The sequence below is a fragment of the Vigna radiata genome, unplaced genomic scaffold (genome assembly GCF_000741045.1).
Source record: "Vigna radiata var. radiata cultivar VC1973A unplaced genomic scaffold, Vradiata_ver6 scaffold_446, whole genome shotgun sequence".
Classification (NCBI taxonomy): Eukaryota; Viridiplantae; Streptophyta; class Magnoliopsida; order Fabales; family Fabaceae; genus Vigna; species Vigna radiata.
Genome location: NW_014543597.1, coordinates 16,944 through 25,303, shown reverse-complemented (window position 1 = coordinate 25,303; position 8,360 = coordinate 16,944).

Below are 8,360 nucleotides of genomic sequence, written 5' to 3'. Positions count from 1 at the left end.
CAGTAGAAATTACAATGTTAATTATTTTCCTACTACATTCAAGAGACTACAAGTTGCTTTTAAATATTCTCCTATTACAAACAAAAATTACAATTTGCAGCATCATCAAAACTTGTCTTCAGGTTTTACCAATACTCGTTTATTGGTAACAAGAAGAAGAGAGGAAGAGAGAATAAAAGAAATTGAAAGAAAAGAAGTGGAAGAAAGTGAGCAAGAGAAACTAGGAAAAATATCTTCCTCAACCACAATGGAATCAAGACTCTTAAGGGGAGATTTTCTATCCTTACACTTTTCTCCATCTATTTTTGAAAGCCCAAAACCTAACTTTTCTTCCCAAGAATTTGCCACTTTATCTTTTAACATGTGGCAAATCACTTGAGTTATTGTTAGCTCTAAGGTTGCAATTAACTCAAGACAAAAATAAAGTTTTAGAAGTAAGGCAGCTTAAATCTATTAATAGTAGTCTTTCTTCTAAACATCTTTATATCTTACTGGGTCAAATAAAACTTATTGAAGCTATGTTTCATGCTTATTGCAGATTGATATTTGATCTAGGAGGAATTTCTGTGAAGCCAACAAAAATAAGCCCTCACAATAAAGACGACCCACCATATTTGAGGACAAATCCTTTCCAAGGGGGAGGGGATGATGACTTGGGCCAGTTGCTCCAGTTTGGGTCAAACCAGCACAAGGAGAAGGGTAGAAATGTCCAAGAAAATGAAGAATAAAGTTGCTTGGCGCACCCCCATTTTACTAAGCACACCGTGTCATTTCTTTCACGTTTAGGCACATGTAGAACGTGTAGCTTAGGAGTTTCTGGCATCTTATGCATTTGTTGCACACTTTCAATGCTTGGACACGTGGATTGTGATCCCCTTCATACGGGATTCATCGCCACCGCATACAGCTAAGAGGATTTACTATAAATCCACCATAGCACCCTTGTATAAACGCTTTTGGAATATTATCAGGTTTTCTTCTGCTGATGCATTTTCCAGCAACTAAATCTCTGCCAAAGGTCCAATCCGAGCTTTTCATTACCTCTAACTTGCTTCCTTCCAGTTAAAGGCCTCCTGAGCTAGATCACCTCCATCTAGAGCTCTTCAAACCATCATCTACACCACCGAAATTCATCCTTTCGTTGCTGCTAAACTATTGGCGACCTAATCTGCTACCTCTGGATCAATTTCTAACATCTTCCGTTGCATTCAGTTCCCATTCCTAGCTGGAGCAACTTCATCAATATACACTTGTGTCCTTGAGTGAAACACTTTCCTTGGTGAGGAGTAGTTCCAATTATACATGATTGCATATGTGCTTGGTTAATTGGTCATTCATGATAATAACATCTGTTGGAAAGATTGTGATTATGTGAATACCATATTGAGTTTAATGAAAGTAATGCATCTTACATCTTGACTGATATTTTTATGATGAGTTGAGAGTGATTACTTGTCTTGAAAGAAAGAGTTTTGGAGAGTATTAATCCATTGTATTGATTGTTTGAAAACTGAGTTACATTTTGTTTTGCTTGAGGAAAAGCAAAATTCTAAGTTTGGGGCTATGATAACGGTTGAAAAACAGTTATTTTCATACTTGATTTTGATATTAAATCAAACCCTTTATGGCTTAGAATTAGTTTGAAATCATGCATTTTTATTAAGTTAGAGAATGAGAGAGTCAAAGTTGGTTTTCTTGGTTTTATGTTTTGTTTCCCTTGATTTTGTAGGTTTTTGGAATGAATTGGAAGAAAGGTTGAAGTATTAAATGGTTGGAGTGCTGAAAAGTCAACCAAAATCCAGAAAAGCCAACCAGTCAACCAAAATCCAGAAAAGTCAACCAGTCAACCAAAATCCAGAAAAGTCAACCAGTCAACCAGTCTACTCCAACATAAAGATGAGTGATGAAACATTTTGATCCATAGTCAAGGGCGTGATATAAAGGTTGGGATTGGGATTGTCGTTTTTCAACCGATCAGGAAAGAAGGATTTCTCTTTGAAAAATGGATTGGTCATCAGCAAGTCTATCCCATCTCTGAATCTTGGAGTGTAAACAAAACAGATTTGACAAAAACTAAAGAAGATGAGTGGGCTAAATGGTATGCAATGAAAATAAATTGTATGTCAGAATCGCTAAAAAAATTCTTGGGGCTCAGGTAAATTGAAAGTTGACTACAACAGAAGAATATGGATTTTGGTGTTTTGTTTTAATTTTGTAATCAGTGTCGCATACAAGATTCTTGGGGCTTTGGTAAATTGAAAGTTGACACAGTCATTGACAAAAATTCTGCAACAGAAGAATATGGATTTTCGTTGTTTGATTTTAATTTTGTAAGCAGTGGCTTCTTAAGCCATCTTTTGTATTGCTGGTTGTAATCATCTTTTGAATATTAATGAAATTCTTTTTTGGCAAACATTAGTGAATGGTGATTGAATTGTATAATTGATTAAATCTGATAAAATCACTTTTATGATTGCAAATGTCCATTTTAATGTTATATGATTACATTGCATGCAGTATTCTCAATCTGGGATAACGGTTATTGCACAATATACCATAGCTTCTTCTTTTTTTCTCTTTTTTTTTTTAAAACAAAAATAATACATCGTTTGATAAAGCCAATCGGTGCAATAATAAGATATTAACGTCTTATGATAACGGTTTAAAACACTGTTATTTGTGATGTAATTTTGATACTAAAAGCACCCTTTTTCACTTAGAAACTTGCTTGGACTCATACTTTTTCAATAAATTATGTGAATAACAGAGTTGAGATTGATTTCAATGGTTTTATGACTAATTCCCCTTATTTTGACCAAGATTGAAGTAATTATGGAAGCAGAGATGAAAAGCTAAGAAGATGGAGCTTAGAAGGGCCTAAAAAGGCACCAAAATGAGGGACAACGCCAGCCCAGGCGTCCGGAACCAAAGCTTGAATGTGTAGAATCGACGTCCGTTGCACGAGCGGTGGCCTTGGCCGCTTGGGCAGCGGGGCCTCGAAGCCTGGGCATCCAAACTCGACGCATGGGCCTTATATGAGAAGTTCTGACCATTTGAGCGTCCTCCTAGACCGCCTGGGCATCAATTTTCATGGATCGGGCACTGTTGTTTCTCTATTTCGATTCTTTCAGACCAGACCCTGTTTTGGCATGCCTCTTACACTATTTAAAGGACCCTAGGGCTCTAGGTTTTGTATTCCTAGCAGAGAAGAGCATAACAATACACTCTTTTCCCAATTCTTAGGCTTTTGTTAAGTCCTTGGCAAGTGTACTAGATCGTTATCAAGTAATATAAAACGTGTAAGTCCGAGTATCGTTTTCCCAACGGACTCTTTAGGCCTTAACTTTCATGTAAATTAATTGTATAAGACTTGAAAGGAAATAAACTTGTGGTTTGAATGCAAAAACAGAAAATAAACATGCAAATGTAATTGATTCAATTGGCAAGAAAAAGATATGGATGAATGGAGTTCTTGGGGTTTACAATTTCATCTTATCCACTCTCTTTTATCTACTCTTCTTATTAAGTTCGCTGTATTATCTAATTGTCATGCAAACTTTCTTACTCTACCCTAAACTCGATCCCTTGACGAGAAGAGCCTACTACCAAATACTGGCTTATTATCCCTAGTCTCCCCTAATAATTAGCAATCCATGTATCACAGAAGCAAAATACAATTGATCGTCCTACCCCTATCCCTAAGTGGTATTGCTTAATCAAGGAATTCCCTATCAGTTCATGACTTCCCCGTACGTCCCCGTATTGACAAAGGCAAGCATCTTTATATGGAATGAGTTAACCGATAAAAGCGTTGAGCATAGATAAGAAACCCAACAATTGATAATCAAAGGATATGCAAGCATATAAATAAAATAAGAATTTCAATAAAAGAGAGTTTCAAAAGATTACATTGTTCCCCAACAACAAAGGGTTTAGTTCACCATAGACACGGTAAAACTAGATGGAATTAAATGAAAGAATGAAAGAATAAACCCTAGATATGATAAACTGGAGCCTAAGCATCCAACAAATCTTCTCCAAGGAGTGTAGAACAACTCTGGACGTCTCTTCTGCCAAAAGAATACTCTGAAAGTCGCATTGGGGCTATTTATAACACAAAAAAGTAACAGAATTTCAGCCCAAACCCAGCAGAAAAGCGCTCAGCGTCCAATTTAACCACTCAGCGGTTTGCCTCTTGTCGCGCCACCGCTCAGCGGTCAGTCTCACCGCTGATCGGTTTGCCTCTAATCGCTCTGGACGCTCAGCGTCACCGCTTGAGCGCCAGTCAGTGACTCTACCTCGAATCATGGCGCTCAGCAGTGGCTTTTGACGCTGAGCGGTGCATAGACTCTTCTTTTCTTCCTTTTTCTCCTTCTTTCTCGAGTCTAAAACCTTCTTACTTCACTTCCATCTTCAATTCCCATCAAAACCCTGCAAAACAAGCATAATATCTCTAAAAACAGCTTTTGACTCTCATGTGACTCAACTAAGTGTTTTCACTTGATTCTAAGCTCATTCTAAGCCACAAAGGTTGTGTTTTTATATCAAATTTAAGCATGAAAATAACGGTTTTTAGACCGTTATCAACTTTCATTCTCATTCTTTCTTCCATTATTCATAGAGTTCCCCAATGATGACTTGGGCCCAAGCCCAAGTTCCTTAGCCTAGTATTTCTTTTACTTGTATTAGACATATGTACAATGTGTTAAGCATGTGGTATATTTAGACCTATATATAGGTATGCTAACACATCTTGTAATAACTTTTGAGATAAAGAATTAATTTTCTGTTGAGTATACTCCAGACTTAATTCCTTGAAAGTCAAGGCTAAATAATCCAAGGGATTCCTCAGCCACCTTCCATTCACTTTGCACTTCATTCATTTTCCACATCAGAATTCTCTCTCCACCTAACACCACTCGTCCAATCCTTTTCAGCCACGTGGCACTACTCCTTACTACAACACCAGAATTTTCCATATCAGCGTCATACTTCATCTCAGCCTTTCATTTCGCATTCAGCATTTCCTCTCTCGAAGCTTCAGAACATAGGGTTCATCTTCGAGAGTTATCCAGCCACAGATCCATCGCCGACCACCAACCATTTCCTATTTCTCACCAGGTAATCACCGATTACACCATATCCTCTCGAACCACCGGTCACTTCTCCGGTTTACCTCATCTTCACCGATCAAACCGGAAATCCTTACATTTACCCCGATTAAACCAGAACCTTGCTCCGTTCCACCGATTCAATCGGTGAGATCTTACTCTTCCACCGTTTAAATCCTTCCTACATCGAACCCTAACCTTTTCACTGGTTGAACCACAAACCTAGGGTTCGTAATCATCTTTTTCTGCTTCCGCTGTATTTGTCCGATCCACTAGCTCGTTCCGCTTCAGATCTAAGGTTCCTCGCCGGAGCGGATTACGTCACCCAATGTCTATAGGGAACTAATTTCTATTTGTTGTTGGGGGATGATGTATTTTTAATTCCATATGCTTTTGCATTAATTATTAGAGTAATTCATCTATTTCTATACTTGCTTTTGTTTAACTCATTCATTAGCATGATTTATGAATTGCGTGAGTGCCAGGAGGTGCCTTACAATTCAAGTTCTTGTTTAATTACTCCTAAGGGATATATTTCTCAAGGATGAGGGTATGAGTCTTGGTCGTTGTTGGGTTGAATCGACAAGTGTAACGAGTCGCACAAGTAATATAAAATGGTAAGACCAAGTATCGTATCCCAGAGGACTCTCGGTGCTGAACAGTTGTGTGATAACAAGATTAATTAAGACTTAAAAATAAAAAGAGATCATTGGGTTTGGCAAAAATAATAAAGAAAATAAAATGCAATTGATCAATGGCAAAGGAGCACAAAGATGAATGGAGATTGATTTATATGAGATGGATATGTTGATGGGGTTAGATTTCACCAAATTCCCTCTCATGTATATAAGAATTCTTCTTTATGCATTAATTCCAACGTCTCTCACTAAACTACCTAAACCCGATCCCTCGGTGAATAAGTTTGTCCCTAATTACCAATTCACACAATTCCAAGCATTCCTGGTAAAAAGATGTGAAGAATAAGAGCTTAAGACGACCAAGACTCATACCCTCATCCCTAAGAAATATAACCCTTAGGAGTAATTCAACAAGAACCTGAATTGAAAGGAACCTCCCGACACTCTTGCAATTCATAAATCATGCTATTGTATAAGCAAGCATAGAAACAAATGAATTAATCTAACAATTAATGAACAAGCATATGGAGCTAAGAATCAATTCAAATACATGAGAGTTCACAAGGTTACATCATCCCCCAAAAACAAATAGAAATTAGTTCCCCATAGCCATGTGGGAACTCTATGAACAATGGAAGAAAGAATGAGAATGAAAGCCTAAGAATTGGGAAAATAGTGTATTGCTATGCTCTTCTTGTCCAGGGATACAAAACCCTAGAGCCCCAGGGTCCAAAAGAATCGAAATAGAGCAGAAACAGGACCCGGTCCACGAAAGTCGACGCCCAAGCGTCTTGCGAGACCGCCCAGCCGGCCAAAACAGCTCAAGTAAGGCCCAGGTGTCAAAATTGGACGCCCAAGCTTCAAGGCCCCGCCACCCGGGCGGTGGACGTCGATTTTGATCACCCAAGCTTTGGCTCTGGTCGCCCAAGCTTTGTGCTTTCCCTTTTTCAGGTGCCTTTTTATGCCTTTCTGAGCTCCATCTTCTTGGCTTTTAGTCTCTTCTTTCAGTATTACCTCAATCTCTGTCAAAACAAAGGGAATTAGTCATAAATCCATTGAAATAAACCTTAACTCTCTTATTCACACAACTTAATGAAAAAGCATGAGTCCAAGCAAGTTTTTAAGTGAAAAAGGGTGTTTTTAGTATAAAAATTACATCCCAAATAATGGTGTTTTAAACCGTTATAAGTCGTCTTAATCTCTTGTTCTTCACATCTTTTTACCAAGAATGCTAGGAATTATATGAAATGGTAATTAGGGATATGCTTATTCACCGAGGGATCAGGTTTAAATAATTTAGTGAGAGACTGTTAACACCCTGACAAGTGTACCATATCGTATCAAGTAATAAATAGACAATAAGTCCGAATATCATTTCCCAAGGGACTCTTAGGCCTAATCCTTTATGTGAATTGATTTTTTAAGATTTCACAAAGAATGAATTTTGAGTTTATAATGCAAAAACTAATATAAACATGCAAATGCAAAAGCTTGATCAATTGACAGATAAAGATATGGATGAATGGTGTTGTTGGGGTTTACGGTTTCATCCTAATCCACTCTCCTATATCTACTATTCTTATTAAATTCAACTTTGTTATCAATGTTCATGCAACTTTCTAATTTACTCTAAACTCGATGTCTCAGAGAAGAAAGCCTACTCCCAATTACTCGTTTACTATGTCTAGTCTCCTTAGTAATTAGTCATGCATTTCAGTGTACAGAAGCTTAAAGCAATTGACCGTTGTTAAGTCCCTAACAAGTGTACCAGATCGTTATTGGGTAATATATAAACGGTAAGTCTGAGTATCGTAACCCCAAAGGACTCTTAGGCCTTAACTTTCATGTAAATTCATCTTATAAGACTTGTAAAGAAATAAATCTTGTGGTTGAATGCAAGAATGAAAATAAACATGCAAATGCAATTGATTCAATTGGCAAGAAAAAAATATGGATGAATGGAATTGTTGGGGTTTACAATTTCACCTTATCCACTCTCTTATATTTACTCTTCTTATTAAATTCGCTTTATTATCTAATGTTAGGAAACAGGTAGGCTTTGTTTAACACCAAGAGGAGGGGTGAATTGGTGTTTGTTCAAAAACAAAATCTTTTCACAATCTTGGTATGAAAATTTAAAGATTTTGATCTTTCATTGAAATGCAAGTAATGAAAAATCAATGCAACGGAAAAACGTAGTTGACTGTTAAAATGATAAAGTCGACTGGAAAATAAAGAGTGCAGGGATAGAGAAAATCAAACATTGGTTTTTATACTGGTTCGACCAACAATGCCTACATCCAGTGTTCTTCCAACCCAGGAAGCAAATGCACTATAATGGTTGCGATTTTTACAACAAGGAATTTATAGAAGCACCACGCAAAAATATAAATCTCATCTCTAACCCAAAACCAAAATATAGTTGCACACACAAAATCCAGAATTGTAGCAAGAATCCCCTCTTCTGCAATCTGCACCCACGTCGAACAATCCTCAACGTGTAACCAGCACTCTCCACAGGATGCCAAGCCTATCAAAGCACACTTCACAGGTTGCCAAGCCTATTACAACAGACTTCACAGGTTGCCAAGCCTCCAATCAAATGCAACAG